At 48.2% G+C, this 13,459-nt stretch overlaps 1 protein-coding gene across 1 annotated transcript in view; it reads right to left on the reverse strand.

Moving 5' to 3' along the window:
* TDRD7 (tudor domain containing 7) overlaps nt 1-13,459 on the reverse strand; it is a 144,407-nt gene that overhangs the window by 22,500 nt on the left and 108,448 nt on the right. The gene's annotated exons all lie outside the window — the stretch shown is intronic.

The following is a 13,459-nucleotide window of genomic DNA, read 5'->3' on the forward strand; positions in this document are numbered from 1 at the left end:
CATAAGAAAAAGACCCCGAAATCGGGACTGTTCCTATAAAAATCGGGACATCTGGTCACCCTAGGTTGGACTCCATTTTGCACTTACTGCAAGAGTTCAACCTCTGAGTTTTGTATGGAAAATGTGTGTCTGCCCCAGATTTACAGTACAATCTCAGAGTTTAGCATTTTCAAGTAAATCTGTTAGTTTGAGTTCTAAACAATTAAAAATTGACCTTAAAGGTCTCATTTTGAGTCTCAGTTTTTCAGACCCCCTGCCTAAAAGCCAGACTGCAGAAAGTTAGAAGTTTGTATTTAGTGCTAGCTCAACATGTTAATTAAAAAAAAAATATTAGTATTCATTATAAGTGACTCCTTCCATGCAACAGCTAAACAGAGAACATGGTATGGGTTGGCTGCAATCATTCTCTGACAAGGTACGTGGGAGCCTTTCTGAACAGTTATGGGGAGGCACAGTGCTGTATTTTGTCATCTGCCCCCACTTATGTCCCCAGTAATGTTCCCTACACCCAAATGGGCGGTTGCCAGTGCATAGGGAACCACTTTTGCTACTCTTCAGGCATTTCTATTGAGATCTTCGACAAAGGAACCAGGGAGAGAAATCTTGTCTGCTTGTGGTGGTGCTGGAATGCTGGCATCCCCCTTAGGGAAGAATTAAAGTTATGATGTTCCCAGACATATGGTGGTTGTGCATCTGTGTAGCAGAGTAGAAGGCCCACACTGTTGTCTGAACTTTTCAATTCCTTACTTTTTAGGTTGTGTGTTAGTTAGGATTTTGTGTATACTTAACATACACTGTTTGGTGTGTTTCTGTCTTAACATAAATATTATTGACCGTAACACTATATATACGAACACATGGTGCAACTTCACATCAAGAACTTCAGGGAAATTAATAAATTTTTATAATCACTAGAAGTCTCGAGAATGCTGTAAAACTGAATTATTAAAAGCTACTTTTACCATTAACTTAGATTTAGTCAGTGCAGAAAACCAAGTTATTATGAACAGATTTCCACTGTGAATCTATGCATCTTTCCAGCTTTTTAAAACAAATGGAATAAAAGATAAGGTCTACAGGAAGTGAGCATCTTAGGAGGTCTGCAGGAAGGGCTTGGACAGAAGTCAGGACAGCAGAGGGGAATTTCCCCACGGTTAGACAGTGGAAGCCTATTAAATATAGGCCTAGAGTTTCCAAAATGGATGCCTACAGTTAGACTTCCAAGTTCATACTTCGGCCCCTAAATAAAACTGCCTAATTTTCAAATGCTCCGAGAAGATAGCAGCTCCCACCAACTTAGAATACCACCTTTGGGCACCCATTTTTAAAGCATTGGTCTAATGATTTTTGCTATGTTACATTAGTAACAATAGTATTAAGGGTACAAGTGCTATGGAGTGTGAATTTGGCAGTGTAGATAACTAATTTCTTACATGTTAATTCGATTTTTCAGAGACCACACATTCCAGGTCAGAAAAGTGGATATTAACACATCATACTAGCAGATGGGAGACAAGAAAAAAGCAACCTATTATGGCTGCAGTATTAATCTTCTGGCCTACTTGATGCATTTCTTTAGCCCTCATGGCATATCTGGATTCTCTAGATCCAGAGATTTCATTTACAAGGCCAAGTAGATTCTAGCTTTCATGATAACAATTTCAAGGGTATCTCTGCAAGCTAAGTAATCCAAAGTAATGTTACCTTCATGAATCTGTAGAGACTGAAGCAACAGATTTTGATTCTTCTCTGTCATATGCTGGTGTAAATCAGGAGACAGAACAGTGGAAAACCACATACTCATGGACTGACAAATGTGAACAGCCCTGCCCCAATTACTCTCATTGGGATGTTAATGTTAACGCTTCAAGCATCAGCATTAAATATTTCATTGCCAGATCATCTCAGCAGATGAAATGGGGAAGGGAGTAGGAACTGAGAGTTGCTGCAGGGAGGAAAATGCAGACGGAAGAAGGGGGGGGGGGAGAGAAGAGAAGAGACACAGAAAGGAGGATATGGAAAGAAAAGAAAGATAAAATGCACAGTCCTAAGGTTGAGCATATTTTGCCATTGAGTGATGCTGAATGCGAATTTGTTCAGAGCGAAGAAATACTAAAAGCTTAGACTGAGATTTTTAAAGGGTATAAGGGGGTTAGGTACACAAATCCCACTGATTTCTGTGGGAGTTAAGTATCTAATCTCCTTTGAAAATTCCAACCTTAGTCACGACATGAAGGCCATTGCTTCCCCTCATCTTTGTGAAAACCTCTTGATATCGCTGGGACCACATCTGGAGAAGCAGGTGTGGGGTAGGTGGTCCCACCCTGGCCAGTGGCCCTTAAATGAGAATTTGTCCCTCTGCATAATAAGTAATACACAAATATTATGGTTCACTTCTATTGTGAGTGGGGAATGAGAAAGGCTTGCTGGTCCTGCTCAAATTCTCCATTGAGCAGTAAAAATTCTAATAAAATTACACTTAAAAGAAAGCAACAGAGGGTCCTGTGGCACCTTTAAGACTAACCGAAGTATTGGGAGCATAAGCTTTCGTGGGTAAGAACCTCACTTCTTCAGATGCAAGTAATGGAAATCTCCAGAGGCAGGTATAAATCAGTATGGAGATAACGAGGTTAGTTCAGTCAGGGAGGGTGAGGTGCTCTGCTAGCAGTTGAGGTGTGAACACCAAGGGAGGAGAAACTGCTTCTGTAGTTGGATAGCCATTCACAGTCTTTGTTTAATCCTGATCTGATGGTGTCAAATTTGCAAATGAACTGGAGCTCAGCAGTTTCTCTTTGGAGTCTGGTCCTGAAGTTTTTTTGCTGTAAGATGGCTACCTTTACATCTGCTATTGTGTGTCCAGGGAGGTTGAAGTGTTCTCCTACAGGTTTTTGTATATTGCCATTCCTGATATCTGACTTGTGTCCATTTATCCTCTTGCGTAGTGATTGTCCAGTTTGGCCAATGTACATAGCAGAGGGGCATTGCTGGCACATGATGGCATATATAACATTGGTGGACGTGCAGGTGAATGAGCCGGTGATGTTGTAGCTGATCTGGTTAGGTCCTGTGATGGTGTTGCTGGTGTAGATATGTGGGCAGAGTTGGCATCGAGGTTTGTTGCATGGGTTGGTTCCTGAGTTAGAGTTGTTATGGTGCGGTGCGTGGTTGCTGGTGAGAATATGCTTAAGGTTGGCGGGTTGTCTGTGGGCGAGGACTGGCCTGCCTCCCAAGGTCTGTGAAAGTGAAGGATCATTGTCCAGGATGGGTTGTAGATCACTGATGATGCGTTGGGGAGGTTTAAGCTGAGGACTGTAGGTGATGGCCAGTGGAGTTCTTTTGGTTTCTTTTTTGGGCCTGTCTTGTAGCAGGAGGCTTCTGGGTACACGTCTGGCTCTGTTGATTTGTTTCTTTATTTCCTTGTGTGGGTATCGTAGTTTTGAGAATGGAATACAAGCTGTCAGGAACAGTATCCCTGATGATGACACAGCACAACTTATTGCTGAGCTCTGTGACTTTATCCTCACGCACAGTTATTTCAAATTTGGTGACAATATATACCTCCAGACCAGTGGCACAGCTATGGGCACCCGCATGGCCCCACAATATGCCAACATTTTTATGGCTGACCTGGAACAACGCTTCCTCAGCTCTCGTCCACTCACGCCCCTTCTCTACCTACGCTACATTGATGACATCTTCATCATCTGGACCCATGGGAAGGAGACCCTGGAAGAATTCCACCATGATTTCAACAGCTTCCACCCCACCATCAACCTCAGCCTGGACCAATCTACACGGGAGGTCCACTTCCTAGACACCACCATACAAATAAGCGATGGCCACGTTAACACCACCCTATACCGAAAACCCACCGACCGCTACGCCTACCTTCATGCCTCCAGCTTCCACCCCGGACACACCACACGATCCATCGTCTACAGCCAAGCACTGAGGTACAATCGCATCTGCTCCAACCCCTCAGACAGAGACCAACGCCTACAAGATCTTCACCAAGCATTCTCAAATCTACGATACCCACACAAGGAAATAAAGAAACAAATCAACAGAGCCAGACGTGTACCCAGAAGCCTCCTGCTACAAGACAGGCCCAAAAAAGAAACCAACAGAACTCCACTGGCCATCACCTACAGTCCTCAGCTTAAACCTCCCCAACGCATCATCAGTGATCTACAACCCATCCTGGACAATGATCCCTCACTTTCACAGACCTTGGGAGGCAGGCCAGTCCTCGCCCACAGACAACCCGCCAACCTTAAGCATATTCTCACCAGCAACCACGCACCGCACCATAACAACTCTAACTCAGGAACCAACCCATGCAACAAACCTCGATGCCAACTCTGCCCACATATCTACACCAGCAACACCATCACAGGACCTAACCAGATCAGCTACAACATCACCGGCTCATTCACCTGCACGTCCACCAATGTTATATATGCCATCATGTGCCAGCAATGCCCCTCTGCTATGTACATTGGCCAAACTGGACAGTCACTACGCAAGAGGATAAATGGACACAAGTCAGATATCAGGAATGGCAATATACAAAAACCTGTAGGAGAACACTTCAACCTCCCTGGACACACAATAGCAGATGTAAAGGTAGCCATCTTACAGCAAAAAAACTTCAGGACCAGACTCCAAAGAGAAACTGCTGAGCTCCAGTTCATTTGCAAATTTGACACCATCAGATCAGGATTAAACAAAGACTGTGAATGGCTATCCAACTACAGAAGCAGTTTCTCCTCCCTTGGTGTTCACACCTCAACTGCTAGCAGAGCACCTCACCCTCCCTGACTGAACTAACCTCGTTATCTCCATACTGATTTATACCTGCCTCTGGAGATTTCCATTACTTGCATCTGAAGAAGTGAGGTTCTTACCCACGAAAGCTTATGCTCCCAATACTTCGGTTAGTCTTAAAGGTGCCACAGGACCCTCTGTTGCTTTTTACAGATTCAGACTAACACGGCTACCCCTCTGATACTTAAAAGAAAAAAGTTAGTACCAACTCCAAACCATAATAGTGTGAGTGTATAAGTAAATAAATATTTGGCTTGGTGGTCTAGGTTTGGAAAAGCCTAACAAATAAATAACATCTGTAGTAGAAAAAGAGCCTGAGACATAAGCCCTTGCATCAGAGGCCTGGTTTGAGGCCTGACGCCTAAACTAAAGTAGTGGTCAAAGCTTTGCTATATAAAGCAAAGTCAGCAAGAGACAGGCTGTAAGCAGGAGTCAGACTCTGCCTGTGTACACGCACACAGAGCCTGGCAAGAACAAACGCACACATTCCTAAGAAAGGCTAGGCGCAGGACACTCACACAAACGCATTTCAGAAGAATGGTACCAGAACACCCTGATACCAAGTATGGTACAAAACACACCCCAAAGGTAATGAGAACACACTGACCCCTCCTAAAGATAAGGTCGGGATGATAGTATAATGGATAGAGATGTTTTGATCGAACCAACATGTACAAGGTAATGGATGGTAACAACCCACGTCAGGGGGCAGTAACTAACTATGGTCAGAGGGGTAACACAACTTGTTTGTATTGGTGTATAAAATGGAGTCTCAGAGGGAATGTCTTTGGCCAGCCTAGAGGGGGAATAGAAAGTCACGCCATTCACTGAGCTGCATCCATTGTCACGGGCATGCATGTCTTAGTATCCCCGTAGAGTCTGCCGGATGCTATTACCGTGCTTTGTTGACAATAAACCTGGCCGGGTGCCTTCGTACCTTAAGAGGAGGTTACTCACCCTGTGCAGTAACTGACGTTCTTCGAGATGAGTGTCCCTGTGGGTGCTTCACTCCAGGTGTTGGTGCGTCCCTGCACCTTTGCTCGGAGATTTTTGTAGCAGTACTCGTACTGGCCATGCATGCGCAGAGCCTGCCCCCCGCTCTGAGTCTAGCTTAATAGTACGCATGCATGGCCGGTCTCCTCAGTTCCTTCTCTACGATGGAGGCTACCCCAACTCCGAAGTAGAGGGGAGGAGGGTGGGTAGTAGAGCACCCACAGGGACACTCATCTCGAAGCACGTCAGTTACTGCACAGGGTGAGTAACAACCTCCTCTTCTTCGAGAGATGTCCCTGTGGGTGCTCCACTCCAGGTGACTTAAAAGCAGTGTATCTCAAGGAGGTAGGGACTTCGGATCTGATAGGAATGCAGTAGATATCACAGCTCTGCCCAATCGTGTATCAGAGAGAGGGCCTTGAGTAAGGGCATAGTGTTTAACAAATGTGTGCTCAGAGGACCAAGTGGCTGCTTTACAGATGTCAGCCAGGGGAACTTTGCGTAAGAAAGCCACTGAGGCAGCCAGAGATCTAGTGGAGTGAGTTCTGATGCTGGCTGGGGGTGTAACCTTCTTCATCTGATAGCACAATCGGATGCACTGAGAAATCCAGTTTGAAAGTCTCTGGGTAGAAATAGGAGTCCCTTTGGAACGCTCCACAATGGAGACAGAGTCTAGAAGAATTTCTAAAAGGTTTGGTTCTATCCAAATAGAAGGACAAGGCCCTGCGTACATCTAATGTATGCATTGTGGCTTCGAACGAGTTTGCATGTGGTTTCGGAAAGAAGGTTGGTAGGTGTATCGGCTCATTAATGTGGAATGAGGAATGCACCTTTGGAAGAAATTTGGGGTGTAATCTAAGGGTAACCTTGTCCTTGAAAAATAGCGTATATGGTGGGTCTGCCATAAGAGCTGCTATTTCTCCTGCCCGTCTGGTGGAGGTAATTGCCACTAAAAATGCTGTTTTCATTGAAAGGTGTAAAAGGGAGCAAGTGGCTAGGGGCTCAAATGGTTGTTGAGTTAGGCAGGATAGTACTAAATGAAGGTCCCACGGAGTGGTAGGCGGTTTAATGTCTGGGTATAGGGCTTGGAGTCCCTTAAGGAAATGCTTGGTGATTGGATGAGCAAAAACAGAGGTATCATCAATTTTGTCATGAAAGGTTGTAATAGCAGCTAAATGGACTCTGATGGAGCTGAAAGACAGGCCGGATTGCTTAAGGTCCAATAGGTAGTCAAGTACGAGTGGGAGAGATACCGACGTGGGACAAAGTTGTTTAGCTCAACACCAATGTGTGAATCGTTTCCACTTTTGTAGATAGGTGGTGCGAGTAGATTGTGTTCTGCTATGTAGGAGCACTCTTTGAACTTGTTCAGAGCAATCTAGTTAGTTTTGGGAGAACCATGTAGGAACCAAGCTTTGAGGTGAAGCATGGATAGGTTGGGGTGGAGAAAGCGGCCGTGTTGCTGTGTTAGGAGGTTCGGGATGAGAGGCAACAAAATTAGTGGTCGAATCGACATTCTGGTAAGAACGGAAACCACGGTTGTCTGGGCCATGACGGGGCAATCAGGATCACCGTGGCACTGTCTGTTCGTATTTTTATCAGGACCCGGTTGAGAATCTGTATCGGGGGAAAAGCATAGAGTAAGTTCTGGTGCCATGGGATCATGAATGCGTCTCCCAGGGAATGTTTGCCCAGTCCCGCTCTGGAGCAAAAGTCGGGACATTTCGTGTTTTTCGCAGTTGCAAAAAGGTCTATGATTGGGTGACCAAGTGCGGAATATGTTGTGAATGGTTCTCTCGTCTATCTCCCATTCGTGATCCCAGGGAAAGCGTCTGCTTAATTCGTCCACTGTGGTGTTCATCACTCCGGGAAGATAGGCAGCTGATATCCAGATGTTGTTCGCAAGGCACCAATTCCAGAGCTTCATTGCCTCTGTGCAAAGCGAGTGGGAGTGAGCTCCTCCCTGCCTGTTTACACAGAACATGCAGGCAATGTTGTCTGTCATTATGCGTACATGGTGATTCCTGATTAGTGGGAGGAAGTGATGGCACGCATTGCGTATGGCTCAAAGTTCTAGGACATTTATGTGCAGGGAGGTTTCGGTTGAAGACCATAGCCCCTGGATGAGGGATGGAGCCTCCTGGAGAAAGGGGACTCCAGAGCAGAGGTTGGAGTAAACTGTCCACCACAGTAGAGAATCTTTGACTCCGAAAGGTATGGAGAGAGGTTTGTTTAGAGAGTGCACATTCGGTCTGTAAACCGTGCCCAACCACGCTTGGAAGCACCTCATGTAGAGTCGTGCATTTTGGACCACAAAAGTGCACGAGGCCATGTGACCTAGTAGTTGTAGACAGTCTCGGGCAGTGACCTGGGGACTGTTGCGAAGTTTTGTGGCCAGTAGGCTTATGGAGTTGAAGCGGTCGGGTGGGAGAGATGCCAATCCCGTCCGGGAGTCGAGATCTGCTCCTATGAACTCCAGATGTTGGGTGGGGCATAATGTGGATTTGTTTTTGTTTATTTGTAGGCCTAGAGATAGGAAACAATTGACGGTAAGCCGCGTGAATCGGAGAGCTTCATCGAACGTTGAGGCTTTGAGGCGGCAATCGTCAAGGTAAGGAAATATTATGACCCCTTGTTTCCTGAGGTAGGCAGTGACTACGGCTAGGAGCTTGGAAAAAACACGGGGGGCCGTGGACAGTCCGAAGGGTAGAACCCTGTATTGAAAATGTGTTGAGCCAAGGGTAAAACGGAGGAAGCGTCTGTGGGCCGGGTGTATAGTCACATGAAAATAGGCGTCCTGTAGGTCGAGGGCTGAAAACCAATCACCCTGCTCCAGCGCTGGGATTATGGTGGTGAGAGTAACCATCTTGAACTTTTGCTTTTTGACAAATTTGTTGAGCCGCCTGAGGTCGAGGATCGGTCGCCATCCCCCAGTTTTCTTTTCTGTTAAGAAATAATGGGAGTAAAAACCCTTCCCTTTGTGTCGTTCGGGCACAGTTTCTATTGCTCCCAGTTGAAGGAGATGTTGCACTTCTTGGAGGAGCAGCTGCTCGTGAGAAGGGTCCCTGAAGAGGGATGGGGAGGGTGGGAGGCAAGGAGAGGAAGGGGATGGAGTAGCCAATTGTAGCAACCTCTATAAACCACTTGTCGGTGGTAAATGTTCTGCCATTGATGGGAAAATGGTCATAGGCGGTGTCCAAAAATAGGTGTACTCGCTGAAGTGGGAACGCTGTTTTCTAAACCCTCGACCAAGACTTCAAATCTGCTTATTAGTTGGAGGGGGTTGAGGCGCCCCCAAAGAATTGGGACGACGACTCTGGAATCTCGGTCTCTGGCATTGCTGTTGTTGCTCCTGTGATCTATGGAAGTGTTGTGTATATGCGGGGTAGCGCGGACGGTTGTAAGGTTGATATCTATATTGTCGCCTTCTGGTCGTAGGGGTTTGGATTTCTAAGGACCGGAGGGTTGCCCTTGAGTCCTTCATTGAATGAAGCACGTCGTTCGTGGTGGAAACAACGAATTGTCACCGTCAAAGGGAAGATGTTCAGTGGTATTCTGGACCTCTCGAGGAAAGAAAGAGGAGGAAAGCCATGAACCTCGGCGCATGATCACTGCTGTGGCGGTCGATCTTGTTGTAGTATTGGCTACATCGAGGGCCGCTTGAAGAGCGGTACGTGATATGATTTGTCCCTCGGAAACCAGAGCTGTGAATTGTTGTTTCTTCTGTTCTGGAATGTCATCAATAAAGTCCATGAATTTATTATAGTTTCTGTGGTCATATTTTGCAAGAACTGCAGTATAATTAGCAATATGAAATTGTAGCATTGAGGATGCATATACTTTACGACCAAAGAGGTCCAAGCATTTACTTTCCTTGTTGGCCAGGGTGGAGTGGGAATACTGCTGTTTGGTCCTTTGGTTGGCTGTGTTTACTACCAACGAGTTTGGCGCTGGATGGGTAAAAAGGAATTCAGAGCCCTTAGAAGGGATGAAGTACTTGCGGCCCGCTTGTTTACAGGTAGGTAGGCTTGTAGTTGGAGTCTACCAGATGGACTTAGGAGGTTCTAAAAGGGCTACGTTGATTGGTAATGCAACCCTAGAGGAAGAAGAGGGCTGTAGGATGTCCGTTAACTCATGCTGTTGTTCAGGGACTTCCTCCAAGTTAATTCTCAAGTCACTGGCAACTCTTTAAAAAGGTCTTGGAATTTTGAGAAGTCATCCGACGATGTTGGAGGAGGGGGAAGTAAGGCTTCTTCAGGCGTTACCTCCGGCTCTACTAGAATAGGAGCAGGACTTGGTTGATCCTGCAAGTGTGACAGTGCTGCCTGGTGTCGTGTGTCATTGGCAGGTTCGTCAGGTGGTGGTGCTAGGCAGGTGTTGTGCCTGGTTGAGGTGGAGTAGCGCGTGTGTTCTCGAGGGTACGATGCCCATGGGGCCCAATATTGCCATGGTTGTGGGTAGGGCATAGGTGGTGCCATCCAGGGGTTTACACCCCAGGGGGCAGGATCCTGAGAATAGGATGAGGTAATTTTTCTATGACCTCTGTTGACTGGGGTCTGGGGATGGGAGTCTTGATACGGTGAAAAATCCCCCTGTCGTCCAGCTTCCTCTTCACTGGAGGAAGGCTGTTCAGACCCTGACTCAGCCATTGGAGAGAAGCAGGCATTCAGCAGGGGTGACTGCAGGATGGGTGACACAAACAGATCTCTTGCCTGAGTAAACTGCAGTGCTGAGTCTCCTGTGTGAGGTGAAGGCTGTGCAGGAGGAAGTTGCAGTGAGGAAACATTCCTCTGCATCGGTGTTTTGAGCCTGGGCTCACTGCCAGTCAGCCCAGCGGGTGTCGGTGCCGTGGCCGGTGCCGGGAGAGCAACATCAGCCTGCAGAGGGTCAGGCAGGTTGTGGAATGTCGGCACCGCGTCCGTCGCGGTGCCAGAAGAGAGGCAGGCAGCTGGAAGCCTGAAGCCTCGGCACCGGAGCTTTGCGCCGCTGCTGCAGCCTCAGGCGGGTTTCACGTGGTGCCGGAGGAGCCCGGCTCATCAAATGTGCTCAAGTGGGGGAGCACAGGCAGGGAAGCTGTAGATCTGACTGAAGAAATCTTATGTCGCATGACTTTCTTTGGTGACAAAAGTTGCAGTTTTTTTGTGCTTCTTTGAGGGGGGGGCTGTGGCGGGCAGCGGAGCTGGACTCAGCGCCTGGGTCTGAAACTGACCCTAGGGATTTCTGAAGGAGGAGCAGTTTCAGTCTAAGCTCCCTGTCCTTCCGTGCCCTGGAAGTTTGCTGCAGTGGGCACATCTTTGGGGAATGTGGGTCTCCCCCAAACATTTTATACATTGTGAATGGCCATCTGACAGAGGGATAGCCTCCTTGCAGGTAGAGCAGCGCTTAAAGCCTGGGGAGCCAGGCATGTCCGAAGCAGCTGTGGCTGACAGGAACTAATTTTTTTTTTTTTTTTTTTTTATTAAAGATAGAAATGGTAACTAACTATAACTAACAACAAACTAACTAACTAGAAGGGCAATTGTAACCAGAGGAAAGAATTTCTTAACGAGTCTGCTGAGCTCCGTCTCAGGCTGGGAACGGTAGAGAAGGAACTGAGGAGACCGGCCGCGCATGCATACTATTAAGCTAGACAAGGGGTCGGCAACCTACAGCACGCGTGCCAAACACGGCACACGAGCCGATTTTGAGTGGCACTCTGCCTGCCCAGTGAGAGGAGGAGGAGGGGCGGAGGGGCCGGAACGCACCAAGCTGGGGGAAGAAGCGGGGGAGGAGGGAAGCTTGGCTGCCGCAGGACCAAGCTTCTGCCTCTTGCCCCGGCCCCCCGCCCCACTCAGCCCCCCCGCCCACCGCTCTCCTCTGTGGGGGCAGGGGGCAGAAGCTTGGTCCTGCGGCAGCCAAGCTTCTCCCCTCCCCCGCTTCTTCCCACAGCTTGGTGCGTTCCGGCCCCTCCTCCTCCCCCTCCCTGCCAGCGATGGCCCTTGCGAGGGGGAGGGGGAGCGGAGCAGAGCCGAGCAGCAGCGTGCACACAGCTCCGTAGAGCAGGTAGAGAGAGGTAGGAACGGAGCCTGGGGGAAGGGGGTGGAACAGGGCATATCCCTTCCAGCCCCCTGCCATGAGCCGCTCAGGGCAGGGGGCTGGGAGCACCCCCACGAGCTGAGCACCCCAGCCCTCTGCCCTGCACCTCCACATACACCCTAGCACTCTGCCCTGAACCCCCCCCACACCTAGCCTTCTGCCCTGCACCTCCACACACCCCAGCCCTCTGCCCTGACCTCGAGTCCCCCCCAACACCCAGCCTTCTGCCCTGTACCCCCACACACCCCCAGCCCTCTGCCCTTACCCCTGAACCTCCCACACATCCAGACTTCTGCCCTGCACCCCCACACCCACCAGCCTTCTCCCCTGACCCGCCCCCACACCCCCGGCCTTCTGCCCTGAACCCCCCACATCCCCACTGCCCTCTGCCCTGACCTCTGAACCCCCCCCCCCCACCCAGCCTTCTGCCCTGACCCCTGAACTCCCCCCCCCAGGTCTGGGGTCCCGGCTGCCAGCCAGCCAGCGTCCCGGCCACAGGCCCTGCTCAGCCCGCTACAGGCCTAGGTGAACAGAACCCCAGGCTGGAAACGGGCTGAGCAGGCTGGCGGCGTAAGATCAGCATTTTAATTTAATTTTAAATTAAGCTTTTTAAACATTTTGAAAACCTTGTTTACTTTACATACAACAATAGTTTAGTTATATAATATAGACTTAGAGAGAGACACCTTCTAAAAAACGTTAACATGTATTACCGGCACGCGAAACCTTAAATTAAAGTGAATAAATGAAGACTCGGCACACCACTTCCGAAAGGTTGCCTACCCCTGAGCTAGACTCAGAGCGGGGGGCAGGCTCTGCGCATGCGTGGCCAGTACGAGTATTGCTACAAAAATCTCCGAGCAAAGGCGCAGGAACGCACCAACACCTGGAGTGGAGCACCCACAGGGACATCTCTCGAAGAAGAACAGATCTTGTGGTCATTGGGCAGTTTGATCGAGGTCTGCGGTGCCAGCTGTCTGCACAGAGCTGGGACAGCACACAGCGGGAACATACACAGCCACACATTTGACGACATCATTTTACAATATCTACATATGCCAGACTAGACCAGCAGTATTTTAAATGTGCAGTATTCAACACTAAAGCAGACAAGAAAAGGAAAAGCTACAAAGTGTGGCTCTCAAAAGGTGCACTCATGGTGATATTCTGTAATGAAATTAGGGGCAAGATTTTTCAGAAGATCCCCTGTAATGTACTAATTATATCAGACTCTCTGAAGACTTTCAAGGGTGCTCCCAGACAATTAGGTAAGTAGGTCACACTACAAATGGTTGACTTCTACTCAGCATATTCCAAAAAAATATGTGATATGAGTCTGCAAATGGACTGTACTAAATTAAACTACATTGTGTTAGGGCTTATCTACTTGGCTAGTTACTACACTGCAAGCCAGGGTGTGAATCTATAGCACACCAGTTTGCTGTGCAGTAACATCTGGTGTGGACACTGCTATAGCGCAGTGAAAACCCCAGAGTGTGGCTTAGTGGAACTTTCACTGCGCTGTAGCAGCGTCCACATGGGACGTTACTGAGCAGCAAGCTGC

Source organism: Emys orbicularis, chromosome 6 (assembly GCF_028017835.1).
Source record: "Emys orbicularis isolate rEmyOrb1 chromosome 6, rEmyOrb1.hap1, whole genome shotgun sequence".
Classification (NCBI taxonomy): Eukaryota; Metazoa; Chordata; order Testudines; family Emydidae; genus Emys; species Emys orbicularis.